The sequence below is a fragment of the Cupressus sempervirens genome, chromosome 6 (assembly GCF_028749045.1).
Source record: "Cupressus sempervirens isolate cs-2001-9-10 chromosome 6, ASM2874904v1, whole genome shotgun sequence".
NCBI classification, from domain to species: Eukaryota; Viridiplantae; Streptophyta; class Pinopsida; order Cupressales; family Cupressaceae; genus Cupressus; species Cupressus sempervirens.
Window position 1 is genome coordinate 501,068,215 of NC_143123.1, and position 26,191 is coordinate 501,094,405.

A 26,191-nucleotide genomic window follows, 5' to 3' on the forward strand; every position below is an offset into this window, starting at 1 on the left:
AGTTACGAGCTCGCAAAGTCAAGCTGCCAAATTGAAAAGCAATATGGAGAGGGGTCAGGAGGAGAAATTGTGAAGTTAAATTTGATGGTCAAACAATCATCAAATTAGTTCAAAAATGCCTAGAAATGACGTTTAGACGGGCGTCAAATTTAAGACAGTGAAAAGATGATGTCCATACAATCTCAACCCCTAGATGATGTCAGTGTGATGTCATCTATATGGATTGCATGAAAAATGCACAGAGTGTACGGATAGGACCAGCATGGCAACGTGATAGTTCGTATGGACCGCTTGTGTGTAGTGCTGACATGGACGCCGTGTCACTACTGAGTTGGCTGCTGACATGCAAGCACGTTGGATCTAACTAGCGAATGTTTGGGTGTCGCATAGCCCAGGCTAGGTGAATCTGATATCACCATGTGGCAAAGGAGGGTAGGGTTTCTATGGTCGTCAAAAGCCCTTTTTTGCTGCCAGAACTCCTTAATTCTGTTGTCGGAGACCATGGGTTTAGTCTGACATTTGATGGGAGTATGTGGTCTGCGCTATTTATAAACAAACTGTCGCAGACTTTTAAATCAGAATGTGGTGCCGGTTGAGAGGGATCTCGCTAGTCGGTTGGTAAAGGTTAGAATGTATGTGGCTGACCGATGGAATATAGATGCCTGCAGAATTAATAATAATAAAAACTTGTCAATAAATATATCTACCAAAAATAGCAGGTTGGGGGTTGATAGCCCAGTTCTGCTAAAAAAATTTCTCTGACCTTGAAAAATTCCATTTTTTTTTTTTTAACATCAAATAATTGCAGAGAAGAGATAATATTCAAATCTAAAAAATAAATCCAATAGATTTGAAAATAATCATACTCATACCCATACCGCAAATCGGGGCCACCGAGTTTCGATTTGCAAAAAAAAATGGCCTCACAGTCGACTTTGGGCCAAGGTAGGCATGCTTATAGTCGATTTTCATTGGTTCAATGTTCTGGATGCAATGGCGAGGTCAGATCTAATGCTGGACGCTCCCAATTTCTGCAGCACTCCAAATTTAGGTTGAGGTGATGAAGCAAGCAAGAGGTCTTGAATGACTTGTGATGAGAAAGTCTTCAAGCTCTGATACTATGTAAGAATTTTCCTAAGGGAAAAATTCACCCAAGAACTAAGAACTCAAACACAAGCACAACGTAGACCAAAGTAGACAAAGTATGATTAGAATAACAATGTATTCAATACTTGATGCTAAGAGTACACTAGGAGTGCCTGAATATAAAGGCTATAGGAGAGCTTCTAGAATGCATAGAAGTTAGCACCATGATCTGTCACACAACCAAGCACATGTCCACCAGATATGGATTATCCTCCATTAAGCATGGAAGTAAGTGTGATGATGAGAGGATAAGCCTACAAGGGTGGGACATGCAAAATAGTGTTGTAGACACCATGTGCTCAAATAGAGGTGCGTACTCCTATGTTGTCAACATGACAAATCACAAGGTTGCAAAAACTCTTAAGTGTCTCATAAATAAAAATAATAAGATAATGCATTAACCTAAGTAAACTTAAGTAAGTGTAAATAGTAAAGTACATATTTACACTAACGCCAATGCTACATCAACGTTCTCCATAAAATGAGGAAAATTCAATGAGAGTCAAGGTGGAATTTGAATATTGACCAATCAAAATTAATTCTCAATTATCATTAAATTTTAAAGAACTACATTTACCTGATACTAGATTCCATAATACTGAGATGGTTTAAACAAGATGAGCAAGCTGAGATAAGCTCCAGAACCTACTCAAGAAACATAAGGGTGAGAATATTCTACAAGTGCTTTACCACCCTACAACAAAGCTGTTAAACTTCCCAAGAATTTTTCTTGACATGAAAGATACCTAGCTCAATATTGAGGAAGATTAAACAAACAAAACTAAGAGTAGTAATGGAATTGTGTAGTAAAATAGCCTCATAAATATTCAAGTGTCAGAAAACATAGTTCAACAAGATAGTAAGACAACCTTATTCTAGGTTAACATTTTGGTGTGAGTCTCATCTCAAACACTTTTAAAAACATAATATGATTTATCCAACATCAAGATACCTAGCCACATGCATGTATCATCATCATAAATAGATAACACTTCAAAGCCATACATCATTAGTTATATCCTCCTATTGTATTCCATAATTAACCCATCTCAAGACAATGCAAAAGATGCATAAGGAAGTCAATGAATATATCAATTGCAAAATTGGTATTGCATCTCAATTTCATTAACATTTTAAATGCACTATCTACATATAGGCAGATATTAGACATGTTTGCATTCAACATCAACAATAAATGAACCACTATTCATCCTTTTACAATAGATTTACTATGAGTAAATACTTAAGATAATTTATAAAATAGTGTTTTAAAAAAAATTGCTTGAAAATAATCCATATTCTAAACTTTTAGATTGCAAAATGCTGGCACTCAATACTTCCTTCTATAGGTTTAGATCTTCAGTCATCGATATTTCTAAATATTTTTTATTAGTATAATAAATAAAAGTAGTAGAATAAATAAATAAATTCCCAATAGAATTTCACTTTTGTAACCTATAAAGAGAGGTTCAAAAACAAATGGTTAGCATGGATCAATAACCCCAATAGAGTGAGAAATAAAAACAAAAATTAATGAATGATTCTTTAGCATTCATTCACAGAATTCTAATGCTAGAAACAATGAGGAGCTACAAAACAATAGCTTGCTTCTCAAACATCCTAATGTTCAATGTCCAATCTACTACCTATAAAGCATAGAATGCACAATAGTTCATGAGGTAATGGATGAGTATTGATAAGATTATTGCTACCTTTCAATATTTAAAGTTTCCAACTAAAAGTAGATTGGATAGGGTGTATGGGGATAGTTCTTCTATTTCTTTCCTACAACAAAATAGTCATGCTTCGGTCCAAGTTGTTCCATATTCTCTCTTTGATCATTCACCTATCCATACTTGCTGTAGGGTAGAAGCTTTGAGCAATTCTCTAGTTTCTAAGAGGACTAATGGTTCTTTCAAGCTTAATTTTTCACTACTCGAGGATCCTGATAATGTTGAGGCCATAGTCATGGTTATAGAGATTCTTAGAATTAGTAATCATTTGTTTGATCCTATTGATCTCTGGAATTTAAAAGTGGAGACTTGGAAAAATCTTCTTCAATTAATTGGTAATAAGTTAGCCATGGATAGGAATCAAGAGGAATCTTTGTGGCAAAATAAGTTGATTCGACCAAAAAAAGAGTTACAAGAAATAGGGCAAAGTGAGGAATTGAAATTACAAATGGCAAGCATTAAGCATCATTTGAGTTGTATACAGAGATACAAGATTCAAGGTAGAGGATTAGAGCCAAGATTAATTGGATTGATGAAGGAGATAAAGGATCGAGGGTACTTTTTTAACATTATTAAGGCTAAACACAAAAGATAACTTATTAGTGATATTCTTGTTGGGGATAGAATTTCAAATGACCCTAAGGAGATTCAGAATGCTTTTTATAGTTTTTATAGCAACTTATTTTCTTCAAAGATGACTCCAGAAAGTAGAATAGTGATAAAAGATTTCTTTAAACTCATTTTTGTTAGAGTTTCAGAAGAGGAGCACACTAATCTTAGTAAGGAGATCTCAGTGGGGGAAATTGATGCTATTATTGATTCCTTTCCTCATGGAAAGTCTCCTGGCTTGGATGGCTTCTCGGCTGAGTTCTATAAGAAAAATAAAAGTTGTATTTTCCTTGAGTTGTTGGGTGTGTATGAAGAGGATTTTAAGAAGGGGTCATTAGGGGGCTCCATTAATAAAGGAGTTATTAAGCTTTTTCCTAAAGTGGGGGATAAGTCTCTAGTTAAGAATTGGAGACCCATAACTTTGTTAAACCTGCCTTATAAAATTCTTGCTAAAGTGCTTTCTAGAAGAATTTCTTTATTACTAAATAAGTTTGTGTCACAGACAAAACTAGTTTTATCCAAGGAAGGTATATCCTAGAGAATTTTATCACTAGTTGGGAGGCCATGAATTGGGCTAAAAATGATGGGCAAGATGTTTTCATGATTCTATTAGATTTTGAGAAAGCCTATGATAGGATTGAGTGGGGATTTGTAACATGTATATTTAAAGCATTTGGCTTTCTAGAAACCTACTACAAGTGGATTAATTTTCTATTTAAGGATACTAACTAGTATTCTCATAGATGTGAATGGATGCATGTCAGAATGTATTCTGTTGGAGAGGTCGATTAGACAAGGCTGCCCAATTGCCCCTTTATTGTTTGTAATTGCAGAAAATGCTTTGTTTTTCATTCTAAGGGCAAAATATTTATGTCCTCTACTAAAAGGCATCTCCTTGCCTAATAGAGAGGTGTTGCTTAATGTTCAGTTTGCAGATGAAACTTCTTTGTTCCTAGGGCTTTCAGAGGAGAATTTTGAAAATTCTTATAAAAGGATTAATTTCTTTTATATGGCCTTTGGGTCCAAGATTTCACCTTCAAAATCCAATGTGTTGGGTTGGTCTATTGATCCTCTAGATTGGTTGGTTAGCAAGGGTTGGCACTAGTCTAGACATAAGCATATTGTTAGATACTTGGGTATCCCCTTCTTAGTTGACATGACCCAATCCTTGTCTTTTGATGGTAGATTGCAAGTGGTGCAGAACGTTTTTTGTTCTCATCATATTTTTTTTGCCTCAGCCTGGATGTTTCTTAACTCTCATGTGAACATGCTAGAAAGGATTCTATGAGATTTTCTTTGGTTAGATGGAAAAGGGAACAAGAAGAGACATTGTGTTAAGTGGGAATTGTGTTGTCAAGTAAAAAGTCAGGGAGGTTTGGGGTTGAAGGATATTAAAGCCCAAGGTATGGTTCTTGCATCCAAATGGGTATTGAAAGAATTATGGGGAGATGAGACATGGAAAATTATTACTAGGAATAACCTTTTGAAGTTTGTTATTAGGAAAGCCAAGCATTGGGAGGATGTTCTAGTGATTGACATTGTTTTAGGGGAGTCTAAGATGAGACTGTTTGGGTAAAAACAAATTCAAACTTTTTGGAAGGCTTGGATTCAAGTGAGGAAGTTTATACAGGAAAGAGAAGCTAGAGGAGGACCTCCTCATTTCCTTGTGAGGGATAGATCCATTTGGTGGGGGCTTTTGTATAATAATAAAGCTTTGGCCCTTACTCAGAGCTGTTTTACCAAAGCTTGGAACTTGAAGGGGATTTCATTGATTCAGGATATCTTGATAGGTGGGAGGTTAGGGGTGTGGGATAAGTTAAAAGGCTGATTTAATATTCCTAATACACAAAAAAAGACTTTCACTTTGATTAAGAAAGCGATCAAATTTAAAAGCCCTTGTGATATTATTCACTCAAAGGTCTTTCTTGATAAAATTAAATGGGTTGATGGTTTTTTGTTGAAAGAAACTACTACTAAAGAGCTATATTTGCGTATGAAAAATGAGTCTTCTCTCATTGCTAGAGTGATCTAGTGCTGGAGGCAAATTAACCCATTGTCTGATTGGTCTTTCTTTTTTGATTTTCTTTGGAAGGGTAAAGCTGAACCTAAAATGCTTTGTTTTAAATGGTTGTTGTTACAAAAGTTAGTTGTGGGTCAAGTACTTTCTTCTATTGGTTTATCCCCTATGTCTTGTAGTTTGTGTAATGTGACTGAATCTTTTGAACATTTATTTTTTGATTGTGTTTATGCCCATAAGTTGTGGTCTATTTTTTTGGGTTCCTTTAGTGTATGGAATTGTGCTAGTAGTTTCTCTTGGAGTGAAATTCTTGCTGGATATGTAGATAATTTTGATTCTAAACTTAACACCTTTTGGTTTGCTCTTTCTACTGAGATTTTATGGACTCTTTTGAAGGACAAGAACAAAGAAATCTTTTAGGAAGAGAGAAGGGTACTTATTCAGTTTAATTTTAAACTCACCCATTCTCACATCATGTCTCAAGTTGCTTTGGTGCTACCTATCTCCAGTAATGACTTCATAGTACTTATGTGAGAATGCCACTTGTTTATCAACAAGGATAATGTGTATTCAGTAAACTATATTTTTGATTACCAAACTTTCTTAGCCCCTGTAGAGGCAACAGAGTTAAACAATGTAAGTAATGTGTTGCAAGGATATAATGCAACCAGTCAAGAGGAGGCTACTACAGATGTGATTCAAAATCCTAATGAATTTCCAGGGGTTCAACTCAATCTTGATAGCCAGAATGATGGTTGGAGCTAGCTTGTTCCTTTGGTTTGATTTTTGTTTTGATAAATATATATAAAGATGTAATCAATGTATGTAATTGTGAAAGCTAACAATACTTCGATCTTTTAAGTTTTGTTTTCACTCCCCAAATTTTTTGTAATTGTATATGTATTTGGGGGTGTGATATGATCTGTGTTTTATCTTGGACTCTTGATTATACTTGTAAATATTTAAACTATCTTAATAGAAAAAAAGTTTCCAACTAAAAAGAATAAATTTGTCTAGAACCCTAGGCACAATGAGCTAAATTCAAAGGGTTTCTTTCTTAAGTATATTAAATAAAATATGTACAATTATGCCCAATTTTAGAAGTTGGTAAGCATATTCTATTATCATCATCTCAAATAATATGTAACACCATGAAATATTGACCAAACTACTTCGAGCAATCAAATAAACATACAATCTCATATTCCTTAAAAATTATATGGGTTCCAAAGTATATAACTTTCAACATACTAACTCCATTTCATTCCAAAACACTATGGCTTCTAGAACAAGTAATAATCAACATATATATCCTAATTCATGCCAAAAATCCATTCAGTATAGCCTAGCTAATTCAATATTTGATATTTCCTATTAATCATTTGATTTTATTGTGTGAAATAATTTAGTTGTGAGAAGTAGGGATCCTTTACAATCATCTTCTACTTGATGATAAATAGATTGTCTCACCTCAAAGTTTAAGAGGAATAAGATTATTAACATAAATTTTTCAAGGGTAACTATGCATTAACCTCACAAAACAAGCCTAGAATAAAGTCAAATCTCTAGAGTTAAAATATAGTTATAGAAACAAGAAAAATGTTAGAGAGCTTCTAGTTATCAATTAGGCTATGGTATATATATATATTTTTAAAGAAATTTTTTTTTCTAGAACAAGCAACAAGATTTGACTAAAAGGAGATGTTAATGGATATGGTTGTGGAATAGGCATTGAATACACATTGGATATACAACCAACACCCTTGGTATCAAGAAAACATGATCCAAACATAATTACAAGAAGAATGGTGGTGGAAAGAACAGAAAGATTTGTTAGGATTGTTCACAAAAGCTTTGCAAACATGATCAATAACTAACTCAAGCCATTCCTCAATTTTTTAGCTTTGTGGAAGAATTAATATAAAGATAGGTTTTCCAATAAACTATTCATAGCTGACCACAAATAATTTTTTTGTGAAATGTTGCATAACATTTTTCTTACAGAATGAGTTTAAGACAACCACAACATAGTGTTTCTCCCACATTTTTGATCAAGGGTTATAACTTAAGATTTACATCAAGATTTTAACTATTTCCTACCATTAAAACAAGGATTTAATTATTCTAACAAATAAATAACTAGCTAGAACCACACATAAAAGAAAAATTCTATTACTAATTAGCCATTCCATCAACTGAGGACTATAAATGACAGGAATGAATATGATAACTTAGAAATATTGCTATTGTCAGTATCTCTCTAGATCAATTTCCTCATAATCCATTCTCCTATCTTCCAGCTGCTGCCCCTCAACTACAAGTTTGTTTCCATTGTGTCATTTTTTTTACCTTCCTTCTCCAACTCTATGTCTGTGTGTTCTTTATTTTCTCCCCCAAGCACCACCATAATCAATAGAATTTGGTATGTTCTTTGGTTCAAAGCTTATCAAAAATTCTTCCCACAATGGTGAGCAATGGTAATGAAGTCCTCTGAGAAAGAAAGAAGCAGATGGAAGCCACAAAAAATCCACAACAAGCACCCTTCAAAAAAGTTTGTTAGTCTTCTCAAAAATAGCTCTCCCATTCCATTAAAAATATTATGTAACCGCTTGCCCCATTTGAATCCCAATAACCATCTTTTAATAACCCAAAGAAGATGGAGAGAATAATTGATCCTCCATTTTTAACACTTACGTTTCAGAATTAATTTCATGGAATAATTTTTATAGGGAGTAATTTTTTTTTTTATGAATCCATGTAGCGATGTGGATAATTATTAATTTAGAAATGGGAAAATAGGTTCTGACACCATTGATCATTTTTTATTTACACATCATTTCTTTTAAATTGAAAGACCATGCTTCATCAAATGAGAGTGCTTAGTTTAGATATATATTTCTATTTTATGCTTCCACATTTCATCTCTCTGCTCTATGCCTATAAAAAAAATCACTATCTATGCATTCCAAACACTAACAACAAACACGTGTTTCATAGCACAAACCATACAAAGGAAGAGCAATAAATAGACAATAACAAATCCTCTAACTATTACAAGCATCTTTGTTTTCATTTGTGTGCATTGTTTAGATAGGGCTTTTAAGTTCTCAAGACAAGTGAAAACATGCTTAAACATTCCTACAACATTAAATAATCCTTTGACATTTTCTTCTTATGAAATCCTTTCCTTTTTTTTACTTTAGAGACACACTGTTATGAGTTACATGGATGGAGAGCAGTGCAAAGATATGACTGGTCACAAAACTCCCTATCTATTTGCACTTTTCTTCTATATTCTTATTGTTTCAAATATTAGTTAAATGGCCAATGATTCTAGCCTTCTTATGATCCCACTCATATTTTGAAAATAGTATAATCAATAGAGCACCGAGATTTTTATGAATTAATGGACAAAGTAAAGGAAAAAAGAGAATTTCATATGATGGTAAATGAGCAGCTCAATAATTGTAGGAACAAAGATCTTATGAACATAGAAAGCTTCATTAGAAGAGCTAGAATTCACCCTCATTTCTACATATACAAAATACAATTTTATTAGGATATCCACAAGCTTTGTCATTTTTTTTTTTGCATATGTATCTATGTTAAATTTATGATTTTTAGATTGTTAATTTTCAAATGATAACCAAAAACCTGCAACATTGTTGTTGAAAAAAATTTGTTGATGTGTCTATTTATGTGGATATTTGATGCAAATGATTGTTGATATTAGGCCTCTTTGATGATTTTAGGTAAAAAATTCTCTAGAAATACAATCACCCACCAAATTCAAGCAAATTTACTGAAAAATCATTTTTGTTGAGTGATGGTTGACATGAATTTTTTTCACACAAGAGATTGATGTGGAACTCACTAATCTAGAAACCTCACTACTGGCTAGACTACTATAACATAACTTCCCCATTGTAAGCCCCTCCCAAATAACTTCCCTACTATTAGAAATTAGTTGCAAGTGATGAAAATCTCACTGACAAGATTGATATTGAAAGTGTAGAAACCCACAACAGCTCTAATAGACCTTGTGAAAGGTTGATGTACAAAATAAACTTTAAAATGGAAAAATACTCAATGTGCTAGGGCAAAATTTCATATGAAGGAAATGAGCAGCTCAATAATTGTAAATGAAAAAAGAGAATTTCATATGATGGTAAATTTAAAGGAAAAAAGAGAATTTCATATGATGGTAAATGAGCAGCTCAATAATTGTAGGAACAAAGATCTTATGAACATAGAAAGCTTCATTAGAAGAGCTAGAATTCACCCTCATTTCTACATATACAAAATACAATTTTATTAGGATATCCACAAGCTTTGTCATTTTTTGTTTTGCATATGTATCTATGTTAAATTTATGATTTTCAGATTGTTAATTTTCAAATGATAACCAAAAACCTGCAACATTGTTGTTGAAAAAATTTTGTTGATGTGTCTATTTATGTGGATATTTGATGCAAATGATTGTTGATATTAGGCATCTTTGATGATTTTAGGTAAAAAATTCTCTAGAAATACAATCACCCACCAAATTCAAGAAAATTTACTGAAAAATCATTTTTGTTGAGTGATGGTTGACATGAATTTTTTTCACACAAGAGATTGATGTGGAACTCACTAATCTAGAAACCTCACTATTGGCTAGACTACTATAACATAACTTCCCCATTGTAAGCCCCTCCCAAATAACTTCCCTACTATTAGAAATTAGTTGCAAGTGATGAAAATCTCACTGACAAGATTGATATTGAAAGTGTAGAAACCCACAACAGCTCTAATAGACCTTGTGAAAGGTTGATGGACAAAATAAACTTTAAAATGGAAAAATACTCAATGTGCTAGGGCACTAATATATTTCATTAACCATTTTGTCCATATCAAAAATAATACAAGATGTCTGTATTTATAGAGGGCTTTGATTCTTTATGAACACAACTAAATTAATTGACATAGGACAAATAGACTTTTCTAAAACTTTACAAACCTAAATATTAATTTCTAGAACTCTACAAACCTAAAAATTAATTTGACCTAACCCTATTCAATAATTCAGCTAGAGTTTCTAGAATCCACTAGTATGCTTTTACATTTCATTTGAGGGGGAAATTACACATTCCAACACCACCACCCACCGGCCCCCCACCCGCAATTTCAACCTCAAATGTTGTTGCATACATATCCAAATCCTTTCTTTTGCTTGATGCCAAAATGCCATTTTTTATAGTCTTCATAACTATTAATGCATGAATAGTGCCTTCCAAGGCAGTAGCATTGATTTCTTATTTTCATAAGATCCACTCATAATTTTTCCTCATTTGTCACAAATGCTAGTGACAGGGTTCACTAATAACCTTTATCAAATTCATGTCTTCTTTTTGCTGCCTATTGATTGATTCATCTATTAAAAATGGTGACATGGTTCTCCAAATAGCCTTTCTCTACAAAATAAAAAATACTTTTGCTATCACAAATGGTTACAAAAAATTCCTTCTTTAGCTATCCCTTGATAAACTACTTCTATTCTCTCGATCAACTTGACTCTGATTCATTTATCACAAATGGTGACAAGATTTTCTTAACCTATGCCTTGAGACCACTTGTAGAAACCAAGGACAACTCTGATACACCTTGTGAAATGTGGGTGGAAAAAATTAACTAAAATGGAATAATACTCAGTGTTCTACAACACTAATATACTTCATTGACCATTTTGTCCATATTAATAACATTACAAGATGCATCTATTTATAGAGGGCTTTGATTATTTTTGGAAACATCTAAATTAGCTGACATAGGACAAATAGCCTTTTCTAGAACTTTAAAAACCTAAATATTAATTTCTTGAACTTTACAAACCTAAACATTAATTTGACCTAACCCTATTTCGTAATCCAATTGGAATTTCTAGAATCCGCTAGTATGATTTAACATTTCATTTGAGGGAGAAATTACAAATTCCAACAAAAAGGTATCCTACTCAGAAAGTAAATTTGAGTTGCTCCTTTCATTCCAACAATTTCTCATGTGTCATTTGCACTTTTAGAGTTAGACCTTAGTAGAAATCTAGTAACAAAATTTGATAGTAAATTGAAGATGGTGTTTTATTGTGTAATTTTATTTCACATCATATTGAAGACCAATATATTAACTAAGTTGTCTACTTCATTATATATTTGGAAAGAATGCTTAATAAGCTTGGATTCCATAGAAGAATAAGTCCCTATTGTTTTTAAGGTGCATTAACTACTATGAATGTCAATCTGTATTCCATGAAAAATCAATGGTATATAAGATGGAAAATGGCCACAATGATTAATTATCAGTGATATTGTAACCATTGCATCTTATTTGATTGCTAGTGCTGCTAGGTAATTTTCATTCCTGGTAGCACAATAGCTGCTTGCATGCGTGTAGATGGTTAGCTCCCATTTTTCTTTCTGAAAGGGTAAAAATAAAGAATTCTTTGTATCTCTGTGGAATATATAAATGAACACTCAACCAGTCAATTGTATCTATGAAATATCAAATAAACAGTCTTTCCTTACTAGCTTTGATGTTTTCTCAGTTATGAGCAGAAATTAATATAGACGTGTATTTTTATGCAACGAGTCTATCTATGGATGAGATTATTTTTAGTAGTCTTTACTTTGTATTCATTCTCTTTCAATGGTGATATTTCTTTACAGAAATCACAAGGAATACAATGATTGGAGTCGAGTAGTTAGAGTATCTAGAGTCAAAAGATTTTGAAAAATGACAGCCTAAGATGTTATGTGTAGGTTATCTACCGCCATCCCCTTATTGATGTCGTATGATCCTCCATTCTCTACCACAAGTGGCGATTCCTTTGGAATAGAATTCCTCATCTTGATTTCTCTCCTGAACTTTTCAGCTATCCATTCTATCGAGAAGAAAAAGATTGTAGAAACTTGGCAGAGACTCTGGAGCACATTTTGATGCAACACGATGGGCTTCTTGAGAGTTTTGAATTTTATATTTGACACTGGTCTTGCTATGCTACGTCATCTGAGAATGTATTGGAACAAATTGACATAGAATAATACGTCCATCATGCAGCCAAAAAGGAAGGAAAATGACGTTTCTTAAAGTTGATACCGATTTCAGAGGCATGTAAGTGGATCTAACTGAAACTATTTCTGGTTGGAATGTTCTGATGAACAAAATAAAAAACCGAGCAGCAAAATAAGATTCAACATATCAAAGATGCATACTTCATTATTAAAGTACTATAATTTTTCTTCATACATTTATAGCTGAGAAGAACATCCTATTTATAGAGTTTATACATATTTCTACAGACTTCTTGAGAAGCTTCAAGAAAGGAAGCATTCTAGAGATTTCTATATATTTTTAAATTTATATATTACTCAAAGAAAGAAGCTTCATGAGGTAACAAGAAAGTTCTGGAGTATGTATTAAATGCACTCCTACCACTGAATAAATAAACATTATTCCAACACCCTCCCTTAATTTCTACTGCTAATAGATCTATATGTGGGAGAAATTAATCAAATAGGACATTGGTCCTGGGATTAAGCCTTCTTAGGTACCCATTTACAACTTAAGATTTTGGTTCCCCTTATCACTTTATTCCTCTTGTCATTATACTTTGGGTTTTTACTGGTTCACCCATAATCATTTGGGATTTTCCAACTAATAAAATCACTTTTTCTCTAGATTTTTTATCCAAGCAAGTGGTTCTGGATTACCACAAACCATGCAAAGACTTGGCACAAATATCATCTCGATGATGGGGAAATCATCTCAGGGGTTTTATCCTTTATGAAATTTCATTCTTTGTAGATGTCATAGTATACAATGATTCTAATTTTCTCAAACCACTTGTACTCCCCCTTGAGAATTCACACTTTGAAGGATTTTTGTTATTGCTCACACTTGAACATTTTTACTTAAACAAGCCTTTTATCATACCTACAATCTTTTGCCAATTTGATCCATAGCTCTATCCAAAGTCCATTTTTAAGCACTTGCAAACATTTTTACACTTTCTATTCCAACACATCTTTTCACTATGAATCTTGAAGCCACAAATATCACATGGATGTAGATCCCAACACTTATCTTTTGTGAACCCTTTTCTAATACAATTTTAACGTTGCATATATTTCTTACTTTGAACAATTTTTCTTGAACCAATAACATCATTTCTTTCATCTATTGTATATCCTAGTCCTTCATACTTTGGTCTCATTGTTGGTAGAATAGGCTCTATGGTTCTTTGTTCATGTTTTCCCAATCCTTTACCTTTGTAACTCATTTTCTTTGTGATATTCCAACCACCATTCTTATTATCACAACTAGTATTATTTGTGAACGCATTATCCTTTTCTTTTTTACATTCTTTATCATCTTTAAAACCATATTTATCAAATGTTAATTCCAAATCTTCTATACTACATCAAATATCACATATTGATTTTGTCTTAAAGCATTCATTCCTCAAAGATTTTGATTGATTTAATTCATCTTTTAACAGGCTATTCTCTTCTTCTAATTTCTTCATTTCTCTCTCAAATTCTTCATTTGTTTTCTTAACATCGTCAAACAACTTTAGTTTTTGTTCTAGTTGTTCATTTGCATCTGTATAAGCACTTATTTGATCTAGAAAGTTATGTCTTTGTACACTTAGTTCATTTCTTAGCTTTTTCAATTCTCTTTGCAAAACATCATTTTCACATATTAGTCTTGTATTTTCTTTCTTTACCTTCATTAACTCTTCTTCTAAATTATTGTTCTTCTCCTTTTTAACACTTTTAGCTTTTCCCATTAAGATTAAACACTCACTATCTTTTGTCAACTTTTTTACAGTATCTTAAATCTTACAAACACATTTACCAAACACTTATTGTTTTATGTAAATGTAACCTTTCAATCCAAACTAACCATTAAACTACACTCTTCTATTTTTTATTTTGATTATTGTAAAATATGCAATTCTTAACACCCTTTGTCAACATCAACAATTAACAACAAATTTCATACATACCATAATTCATATCAACACTTGTCAATGACAATGAGTGTGATCTCTTTTCATAGACTCAATATTCTCTGCAAACACTTCAATGCCTTCTTCACAAAAATAGTCTCTTTCATGGAAAAAATAGAAATCCTTCACAAATAGGTGCCTCCAATTAAATGCTCACTCTTTCTTTCAAATGGGGTAATGATTTTCTTCTTCTCCAAACAAATTTTGGCACACCAAAAATTCTTCGAAACTTCCACATGGTCTAACTCATTGGCTGGACATCAACAATCATATACTTCAAAGTTTTAGAAGATATTATCTTGACAATATGAACTTTACAATCAACAATTCTTTTCAGCCATGTGAACTTCACAACTAGCAATTTTGTGCTAGTGATAAGGGGTACCAAAATCTTCTAGTGTAAATGAATACCTAAGAAGGCTTAATGTCAAGACCCATGTCCTATTTGATTAATGTATCCCACATATAGATTCATTAGTGGTAGAAAATAAGGGAGGGTGTTGGAATAATGTTTATTTATTTAGTGGTAGGAATGCATTTAATGCATACTCCAAAACTTTCTACTTACCTTATGAAACTTCTTTCTTTGAGTAATATGTAAATTTAAAAATATATAAAAATCTCTAGAATGCTTCCTTTCTTGAAGCTTATCAAGAAGTCTCTAGAAATATGTATAAGCTCTATAAATATGGCATTCCTCTCATCTATAAATGTATGAAGAAAAATTATAGTGTTTTAATAAAAAAGTGTGCATATTTGATATATTGAATCTTGTTTTGTTGCTCTATTTTTTATTTAGTTCATCATGCTCTCTTGTATTTGGAGCTTTCTCACTTTGTAATTCTAGAGATTCCTAAGCCAAACTCATTTGGGAATTTCTCATTCGTTAGAACTTGTTGTCTATGTAATAATGAGAATATGAATGACAAGAGTTTGCAAGATCTCCTAGATTTATGCCTACTTCTCCAAAAGTTGGTGCTCTTAAGTTGTAAAGAGTTGATACATTTGAATGTCTAGGATGCCAAGCTCTATTGTTTGATCTTTTTATATTTTTCTCATGCAAGATTCTTGACATCAGACTTTCTGCAACAATGTCAAGTTAAAATAGTTGTTAATTCCATCTTAATGAAAGTGAATATAAATTCTTATAATCTAGTTGAGCTCAAAGTATGGGATTACTACATATTATCCAAAATGCAATAAAATTCTTGTGTGTTTCTACAAGAGGTTCAATCACTTGGAATAGAACCAATTGAAGGACATTCAAGTAAGTCAAGTATTGAATCTTCGAGAAAAATATCCCTTATAAGATTCTCATTCTCAAGATTCATTGGTTCATCTTTTTATCTTTCACACTACCAAGATTCCAAAGCTTCTCCTCTCCATTAACTCTTGTTGACATCTTTCATGACCTTGAATAAAAAGTATTTTTCATCCATGATGGTAACCTTTATCTTTATTCATTCATTTGGTATCCAAAGTTTTATCAATCAAGACATTCTATTTTCTTCACATCAATTGACCATTTTTTTTGTATGGGATGGAAATGCAATTGTAAAGGGAGAAAAGATGGAGCTGATACCAGGTTTCAGGTTTCCAAATTTGAACTAAGAATCTCTTTATATTTCATCACATTGACAAAGTGTGTCATGCCTGACCTTTTTTTGGACTTTACTACTTATCAGGATTTTGTGGTTATAGTATCTTTCTGATGATACATTCTTTTTATCTGTTGAACTTGGTGTTAATGTCTTGGGACATGTGTTATTTTAGAACATATTGCTATCTCGGATTTCTATGTTTGATTTCACTATTTTTACAATATTGCTGTGTAAACATTTTTTAATAATTCTGTTAGGAATTATGTTAGAAATTTTACTTCAGATTGTTATGGTGTGTTTAATTTGCAAACATTTCTAGGTTATTCATTTGCCAATGTTAAATCTATGATATGCAGAAAGAGTTTTCCTTGCTTAGGCATATTGTTATAAAACAGTTCGATCTGATTCAATAAATTAAAAGAATTATATTCTATTAAGATGTTATGTTACAGTTGTGTTAAATGATGATAAGTATTAAAAGATTCTCTTGTTTACATATATACATACATATATATATATGTATATATATATATATATATATATATATATATATATATCTATGTATGTATGTATGTATGTGTATATATATATATATATGTATGTATGTATGTATGTATGTGTATATATATATATATACACATACATACATACATACATACATATATATATATATGTATGTATGTATGTATATATATATACATATATATATGTAGATATATATATATACATATATATATGTAGATATATATATATACATATATATATGTAGATATATATATATATATATATATACACACACACATATATACATACATATATATACATACACATATACATACATACATACATACATACATACATACATACATACATACATACATACATTCTTTTGGTTATTTGATAATGGTTTTAAAAATACCAATGGCTTCAATATGTTTTTGTGTTGTATTTTTGGAATGGGCTTAAAACCCATGGCTATTACCTTTCATTAATGGATTTATGGCATATCAAATTGTTTTATTGGTATTTGGAAGGTGGTTTTATTAACTAAAAGCCCTAAGGGGTTTTGCATTGCTTCCAAAGCATATCTTTTACCAAGATATTTGCATTTTAACGTTGCCAAACTTATGGCAGTGGAAATGGAATTGCCATACCCATGGCTCTGTGGTAAACTTCAGTGCAATGAATTTGGCAGTTGCATCTTAATGAGATATTATGGCCTTATGGGTTTTGTTGATCTTTTCGTTGTTTGAGTGGGTTATCTTTTGAGATAGGGTCGGAAATATGGCCACATTGCTTTGATCTTTAAGCATCTGCAGCCGTTGATGCTGGGAAATTGGCATTATGGAGGGTCTTGTGGAAAGAGATTTTGTGTTTATGAGACAGTGATTTGAGAAGTTGCTTACAGTCAGTTCATTTGATACATTGTTTTGGTTTTGTTGTTGGAAATTGTTTCCTCTGTTGCAAGCAAGTTCTTCAATCTCTATCTTGTGGAAGTGCAGTTTGGACTTGGGTTTTTGGGCTTTGGCTTCGAGCTTTATTGCAGAAGTGTTTTCCATCTTCATTACTCACGTAGGGGCAATTCCTTAGCCTACTCTCTTTCTATTTGTAATTTTATTATGTTATCGATTAGCATTTTGCAAATGGTTATTGATCTTATAATGTGAATTTACATGCAAAGATGGATATGTGCAGAGCAAGGCACTGTGTGCAATGCCCTGTAGATACACACCTTTGGATGTGGAGTATGGGAATACCGTATTGGGTATAGTTATCAGTTTTATATTTGGGTTTTACCCTAGTTATACTATTATGTTGATGTTAAACCTAGTCGGGGCCTCATTTTGAGACAGTTAGTTGTATGTGGTTTCAGTATTTTAGCTTTGCTAGGGCCGAGTTTGGATAGAACCCATATCTTGAGTTATTAGTATGAGTGGTTCGGCCACAATCATGTGTACATATTAGGTTGCAGTCTCATGACTGTTTGAGGGCACAGTTACTCTATTTTATGAATTAGCTAACTGGAACCACTATTTGAAAAGATGTGGAGAAACATAGTGAACTGTATGTGACTTCTAATGGTAATGACATTAGGATTAAAGACAGAGGAGACAGTTTCAATATAATGGTGTTTATTTGAGCTCGGTTGTATGTAAAAGAGTTTATATAAGTATATGTTTGTGTGAATTGTTTGAGCCTTTATGTGGTATCATTGAGTTAAATCAGTAGGCATTATGTGTTTACAATTTCATATTATTGCATGGACTTAAGGTTTAAGCTATAACATAGAATCACTTGTATGTTGTTTAAGGTACTGTCATTGTTTATTCGGTTGTATGGGCGTGGAGGGATAAAACTCGAGTTTGACCTTCAAGATTATAAAATGGGTACTAAAAAGGTTAAAATGATTTTAGAGTTGTATAATGCCTAATAGCATAGTAAAGCTATCGACTGTCATTATCATGGAAATGCAATGTGGTTTGAATTCGTATCATTGTTATAAAGTATTCATTTGATAATTAGAAATTTAGATCTTGGTGTTGGGTAATATCCGACATGACATTTCGTCAAATAGTTATATGGGAACTTGAATTTAATTTACAAGTTTAGTTGCGACAACATAAACTTCTTTTTATGGTTGTGAAAATTGATTTATTTTGGATGTTATATTATCAATATCTATATGGTCATCATGTGAATAGATGGTATGTATTTTATAGTATAAGGATTATATAGCTTAATGACTTTTGGTTAATGGCATGCTGAAAGTTAAATTGCACTTTTGTGAATCGTATTTTGGATATACAATAATATGGTAAAGGATCATTTGTTTTAAAAAAAAAAAAACTATTGGCTGTATTTGGATTTGATTATATTTGATTTTGTTGAGAAATATCTTTATAGAAAATATGGATTGTTTGGGATGTTATGTTGAAACAAAATTATTTTTAATTTATCCAGATGTATTTCAGTTCATAAATGAAATGGATAGTTGTTTTGTGAAAGGTAGCTTTATGATATAAGTTTGTCAATTTAAACAAGAATATCATACAAGCATTATTTTATTATCTTGGTCTTTTCAAAGCATAAGTTTAGTTTACTTTGACAGTAGGAGTAAGTAGTATAATGTTACGATAGGTAATTATCATTATACAAATGTAATAGTTTAGTTATAGTTACAAGAGCGTAATATTATAGTACTTATTTTTGTTGTTAAAATAATCTAAGTTTACTTTTGAATTTTGCAGTAAAAGATGAGTTTGTTTTCAAAAGATGAAGAATGTAATAACTGATTTTTTATTTGTAATTGTGCATTCTTAGAATATCTATTTGATGTGTATTTTAAGGATAACTGTAATGAACGTATGTCGAGGTGGCTAAATATACATTTATTCTATTCAATTGATTAATTTAGTAATAACCTTAAAAAATAATTTGGGGTGGGTTAATTGCATACAAAATATAATTGGCCTTACCTATGATTTAAACCTATATGGTTGAGTACGAAAAAAAAGGCATATTTCTATTCTATCAATGACAAGTATAATAGAAATTACCGTTATGTGTTGACTATGGGCATACCATACATGGATGCAGAATCTTAGTGCCATAATGATGATAGCTCAATATATATATGATTCATTTATGGGTTATTCTTAGTGTGAGTTTAATTTTGCATTGTTAAGTAAATGTTTACTTCTTGCATATTAATTTGAAACTGCACTATGTTAAAGTGGTTCAGATATCTGCATTATGGTTTATATATGTTTATTCTAACATGTATGTAGGTGGATTATGCTTTTAAATCAGTGTGTACTGAACCCCTTGTTGTGTTGTGTTGCGTTGTTGTATGTTTTCCATGTGCTTCGAGATTGTTTAGCAAGTAACCAAAGATGACTGTTGAAGTACTTTTGAAACAACATTTAGGGTTCCTATGTTAGACATAGGTGTTTAGAAATGATGTTGTATTACGTTATTGTACTGAACTCGATTTGCATTAGCATCATTATGGAAACATATATGGATGATATTATATTTCTTATTGAGGTTTTCAGATTAAGAATGATTCAATATGTGTGTTTGTACTTGTATTAAGATGATTTAATAATAAAAAAATTATTGTGAGTATGTTATTTGTTCTTTGTTTCTTATCTTTCAGTTTATGTTTAGTGTGGCATTACATTTGGTATTAGAGCCAGGTTTAGAATAACCAGGACATTTTGGTTATAGTGTTTAATCTATTATCAATGCGTATTTATAGATTTTTTTTTTCTAGGTTGCTATCATGCCTCCCGTCCCTAGAGGAATTCGAGGACACGACATTCCTGAGGATAACCTTGCTGGTAGAGGTAGAGGTAGAGGCAGAGGTAGGGGCAAGGGCCGTGGTAGAGATCCTAGGCACTAGAATTTTGCTAGGAATAATCAGTTTGATCAGAATGCTGGGTTTGGAAACAACTAGGATAACCAAGCTGACCAAGCTATAGTTCTTCAGAGGATACTCGAACGTCTTGATAATATTAAGGCTATCAACCAAATTTCGGGTGGGGGAGTGAATGATAGAAGACCTCTTGTGCAAGGTATTAACCTTCCTACAGAGGATGATCCAATGCCAAGAGCTCAGCTCAAGGATCTCTCTAAGATGAAAGGGCCATTATTTTATGGTACAGAACAGGGTATAGCAGCAAAAGGTTGGCTGCTGAACATTGACCGATGCTTTCTCTTACACCGTTACTTGAGTAACGTGAAGGATAGATGGGCAGTTATGCATTTGAGAGGATTTGGTTCCTTGTGGTGGGAGTAGGAGCTGGAGAAGCTGGGCATTGATATCTCTCTAGTTACTTGGGAGCTCTTTATAAAGTGATTCAAGGAGAGGTTCATGTCAGAATATTGGCGTCAAGCCCGTGCCGAGGAGTTCTTTCAGATTGTACACTCTAGCTCTTCAGTGGAAGGTTATGAACGTAGGTTCTACGAGCTTAAGAAGTTTTTTGGGTGGGCTGAAAATGATAAGGCCATGATAGAACACTTCATCAGAGGACTTTTGCCCAAGATTGGGGACGAAGTGAGAACTTTTTGACCTTTGACTATGTAGGAAGCTTCGAAGTGAGCAAAACTGATTGAGATGAAGTCTAGTTATCATGGGGCTTCATACAAAACCAACATGAATCCACCTACTCCGGATGTCAGTAGGAATCAAAAGCCTCCACAAGGCAGCTCAAAATCATGATTTTTTGGTGGGAAATTCAAGAAAAGAAAGTTTGGTAAGAACTCCAAGGGTTCAAAATAGCCTAAACCCTCTCAATCACCTAAGAGTGTGCAGAGTAATAAGCCATTTTCTACTCCTTCAGGTTAGAACATGGGATTCAGGAAATCTATTGAGTGCTTTCATTGTGGTCAGTTGGGTCATTACCAATCTCAGTGCCCTAACTGGGACAAGCTGAAGGTTGGATTTAAGCCAGCCAGGTCTGAAGCGACAGTTGGTGATTCTGCCAGGAACCACCATATCTTTGCAACCCTAGATCAGAAGCAAGTCGAACACAAGAACACGGTTATTGAAGCTCAGGGTAATACTCAAGGTATGAAAGTATCTATTTTATTTGACTCTGGAGCTACAAATTCATTTATTTCTTCTGCTTTAGTTGCAAATAGAGGAATTCTCATGGTTAGGATAAGGGACAAATGGCAAGTGGAGTTAGCATCAAGATCCAAGGTGAACATTCATATTGTTGCTCCTAACTATAAGATTCATATGAAAACTTTCACTACTTCAACAAACTTTAGGGTTATACCTTTAGGATCATATGACATAGTTTTGGGTATGGATTGGTTAGAACATCATCAAGCCATTTTGGATTGCAAGGATAAGTCAATCAGTTGTGTAGATGATCTTGGATTAGCTAGAGTTATTGTGGGAATCAAGAGACCCATCTCTTTATGGACAATTTCTGCCAAACAACTGGCAAGGTGTGTTAGAAAAGGCTACAGTTTGTTTGCCATATCGGTAAATGACTTAAATGATTCAATGGATAAAGGTTCTTCCCTCGATCATCTAGTCTTGCAGAGTTATTCAGATGTTTTTGTTGAAGAGATTCCCAGAATACCTCCGAGGAGAGAAATTGATTTTCGAATCGATTTAGTGCCAGGAAGGGAACCAATTTCCAAGAATCCTTATAGAATGGTAGCTCAAGAGATGGTCGAACTTAAATTTTTGTTGGAGGAGCTTTTTGAGAAGGGTTTAATTCATCCCAGTGTTTCACCTTGGGGTGCTCCAGTGATCTTTGTCAAGAAGAAAGACGACTCCTTAAGACTTTGTATCGATTATAGATAGTTAAACAAGGTCACAATTAAGAATATGTATCCTTTGCCTAGAATTGATGACTTGTTTTACCAGGTCGAGGGTGCCCGAATCTTTTCAAAATTGATCTGAAGTCCAGGTATCATCAACTTAGAATCCAGGAAGCTGATATTTATAAAACATCTTTTCACACTAGGTATGGGCACTACGAATTCATAGTGGTACCTTTTGGGTTAATAAATGCACCTTCTATTTTCATGAGCTTAATGAATGGTGTGTTAAGAATTTTATTAAACAAGTTCGTAGTGGTTTTTCTAGATGATATTTTGGTGTATTCTAACTCTCTTGAGGAGCACGAGCAACATTTAGAGAAAGTTTTAGAATGTCTCCATAAGAACAGTCTGTATGCCAATCCTGAGAAGTGCAAATTCTTCAAATCTGAGATTTTCTACTTAGGACATATCATTTCAGGTGATGGAATTTTTGTAGATCCATCCAAGATTTAGGCCATTGTTGATTGGCCAACACATATGAATGTGTTTGAGGTTCGAAGTTTCATGGGTTTAGCAAGCTTTTACCGTAGATTTGTGTCAAACTTCTCCAAAATAGTGCATCCTATTACATCTCTACAAAGAAAAGGGAAGAAATTTGTATGGACAGAGGAGTGCGAGGTAGCATTTCAGAAACTTGAGGAATGCTTAACTAGTGCACCAATTTTGGCAATCCCTGATGGCATTGGGGCAGTTTTGATGCAAGAGGGACGTGTTATAGCTTATGAGTCCAGAAAGCTAAAGAATCATGAAGTGAATTACCCAAGTCATGATCTCGAACTTGCTATGATAAAGCATGCTTTGACTAAGTGGCGACATTTTCTTTTGGATCAATGATTTGAGTTACATTCTGATCATCTTAGCCTTTAGTATCTTTTCACACAACCAGACCTCAACGTTAGGCAACAAAGATGGATGGAATTCCTGTGTGAATACAACTTTGAGATTAAGTATGTGCATGGGAAGCAGAACGTGGTTGTTGATGTGCTGAGTAGAAGGCAACATGAATTATCTTCTTTGATCCTAATAGTGGATCTTAAGGATAAGATTTTACAGAACCTTTTCGCAGATTGTTGGTTTTGGGATGTTAATGCAGTTATTGACAGTGGTAGTGTCTTGGAAGGATGTTTTGAGGGGTATTCAGTGAATCTTGAAGGTTTGTTGCTATTTAGAGGGAGTGTGTATGCTCCTGAGTTGGGAGATTTGAGAGTTTTGGTTAAGGTTGAGGCACACAAGGCACCATATTTGGCTCATACGGGTGTCAAGAAAATGCATGTTGACCTTAAGAAGCATTATTATTGGCCTAGAATGAAGAGCGACATAGTAGATTTTTTGGCTCGATGCTTGGAATGTTAGTGCATTAAGACTGAACATTAGCACCCCGCAGGATTATTGCAGCCACATAGTATTCCATAATGGAAATGGGAAACCATTTTGATAGATTTTATTACTGGATTGCCTATTACAGCTTGTAGGCATGATGCTATTATGGTGGTAGTGGATCAATTTTCAAAGGTTGCTCATTTTATTCCTGTTACATCGTCCTATAATGCAGCAATGGTTGCCAAAGTATATATGGAACAAATAGTTAAGTTACACAGAATTCCTAAAAAGATTATTTCTGATAGGGATCCAATTTTTACTTCATCTCTTTGGAAATCCATGTGGGGAGAGTTAGGTACTCAACTGAATTTCAGTTCAGCTTATCACCCAGAAACAGATGGACAAACTGAATGTGTCAACCAGATTTTGAAAGACATGCTTAGGATGTACATAATGGATAGACAAAATAAATGGGAGGAGTACTTACACTTGGTTGAGTTCACATATAATAATGGATATCATAGTTCCATAGGTATGGCACCATTTCAAGCGTTTTATGGTAGACCCTATAGGACTCTGCTTAGCTGGGATAATTTGGAGGACATGACTCTTTTAGGACTAGATTTGTTGCAAGATTTGGTGCTGCAGGTTAAGAGGACCAGAGAGCACCTTATTACTGCTCAAGATAGATAGAAGAAATATGCTGATAAACATAGGATTGACTATCATTTCTTGGTTGGTGATAAAGTGTTTCTCCGGGTGAGACCGCGTAAGAGCCCAATTCGTTATGGAAAGGGGTCCAAGTTGGAACCACGATTTGTAGGTCCGTTTGAAATTTTGGAATGGATTAGACTTGTTGCCTAAAAACTTTCCTTGCCACAAAATCTTTCATGCATTCATAATGTATTTCATGTTTCTATTTTGCGTAAGTATATTCCTGATATTGCTCACGTGCTGGATTGGAAAAAATTGCAGATTTTGGATTGTCGGATCATGCTGGAACCAGTGTAGATCATGCAACGTAGAACTATGAGTTTAAGAGGAAGAGAAATAAGGGAGGTAAAGGTCCTATGGGACCCCAATGATAAAACATCTGCTACCTGGGAGGACACTAAAATGATGAGAACAACTCATCTGCACTTGTTTGCTGACTTCCAGGAGAAAGTCAAAACCTAGTGGGGGAGGATGTCATGCCTGACCTTTTTTTGGAATTTACTGCTTATCAAGATTTTGTGGTTATAGTATCTTTCTGATGCTACGTTCTTTTTATCTATTGAACTTGGTGTTAATGTCTTGGGACATGTGTTATTTCAGAACATATTGCTATCTCAGATTTCTATTTTTGATTTCACTGTTTTTACAATATTGTTGTGTAAACATTTTTTTAATAATTCTGTTAGGAATTATGTTAGAAATTTTACTTCAAATTGTTATGGTGTGTTTAATTTGCAAAAATTTCTAGGTTATTCATTTGCTAATGTTAAATCTATGATATACAGAAAGAGTTTTCCTTGCTTAGGCATATTGTTATAAAACAATTCGATCTGATTCAATAAATTAAAAGAATTATATTCTATTAAGATGTTATGTTCTAGTTGTGTTAAATGATGATAAGTATTAAAAGATTCTCTTGTTTATATATATATATATATATATATATATATATATATATATATATATATATTCTTTTGGTTATTTGATTAGGGTTTTAAAAATACCAATGGCTTCAATATGTTTTTGTGTTGTATTTTTGGAATGGGCTTAAAACCCATGGCTATTACCTTTCATTAATGGATTTATGGCATATCAAATTGTTTTATTGGTATTTGGAAGGAGGTTTTATTAACTAAAAGCCCTAAGGGGTTTTGCATTGCTTCCGAAACATATCTTTTAACTGGATATTTGCATTTTAACGTTGCCAAACTTATGGCGGTGGAAATGGAACTGCCATACCCATGGCTTTGTGGTGAACTTCAGTGCAATGAATTTGGCAGTTGTGTCTTAATGAGATATTATGGCCTTATGGGTTTTGTTGATCTTTTCGTTGTTTGAGTGGGTTATCTTTTGAGATAGGGCTAGAAATATGGTCGCATTGCTTTGATCTTTAAGCATCTCTAGCCCTTGATGCTAGGAAACCAACATTATGGAGGGTCTTGTGGAAAGAGATTTTGTGTTTATGAGACAGTGATTTGAGAAGTTTCTTACAGTCAGTTCATTTGATACATTTTTCAGGTTTTGTTGTTGGAAATTGTTTCCTCTGTTGCAAGCAAGTTCTTCAATCTCTGTCTTGTGGAAGTGCGATTTGGACTTGGGTTTTTTGGCTTTGGCTTCGAGCTTTATTGCAGAAGTGTTTTGCATCTTCATTACTCACGTA

At 33.2% G+C, this 26,191-nt stretch overlaps 1 pseudogene; it reads left to right on the forward strand.

Annotated features, from left to right (window-relative positions):
• Positions 1–218: 218 nt before the first annotated feature.
• LOC149553216 (uncharacterized) lies at positions 219–20,953 on the forward strand (annotated as a pseudogene).
• Positions 20,954–26,191: the final 5,238 nt, after the last annotated feature.